Raw genomic sequence first — 802 nt, 5'->3', positions numbered from 1 at the left:
CATTAAGATGTGATTATACATTTCCCTTATCTGCATTGTTATCTTTAGTCTACTATTTTTTCTGCTTGAGCTATGTCATGTTTAGGTATAAGTTGCTGCTGTTTGCCAGGCATAGTGTTATTGAATTTGACTTTGTATTATTCTGTTAAGCCAGTTTTACTAATGATTTCTTGTTATTATTTGTTGCACATTACCTTAGATTAGTTGTAATATTACAATTGCTTTGCTAATTTCTAAAATGCTGCTTTCTTTGCAAATCTGCAATTTTTGTCATTGCTGTTTGCGTTTATTGTTTTATGTGTTGCTGCATTGCCTCGTCCCTTAGTTTAATGTCTGAGCTCAGTAGATTTAAGTTAGCTTAAGAGGGGGTAGACCATATAAGAGACTGCATTGTGATGAATTGGAAGATATGCATTTAGAAGTTATACGAAAAAAATACAGAAAAGAGGTACAGATAGGACTTTTTGGGAATAATGACGAACGAAGGGAGATCTCCAAGAACAAACAAAAGGTTTTGTTCGCAAAATACTGCAGTACCAAAAGTTACACTGAAAACGAACCCTGTCCTTTCCATTGTGTTATCCCCCTATGTGTTTGTGTTCCCTTGTGTATTTATGTTTTTCCTGTATTTATATGTATATCTGATAAGACTTATGTTGTAGAATTTTTCTAATACTAAGCTACATTCACTATGATGAGGAATACTGTTATCCTCAAATATAATTTGCATTGATAATATGTTATTTACTTTGTAAAGATGTTAGACATTAGTAATTCTGTTCTATTTTAATGCTCATGTGTA

Source organism: Schistocerca nitens, chromosome 7, assembly GCF_023898315.1.
Source record: "Schistocerca nitens isolate TAMUIC-IGC-003100 chromosome 7, iqSchNite1.1, whole genome shotgun sequence".
Taxonomy (NCBI): Eukaryota; Metazoa; Arthropoda; class Insecta; order Orthoptera; family Acrididae; genus Schistocerca; species Schistocerca nitens.
Note: the sequence above shows the minus strand (reverse complement) of the source record.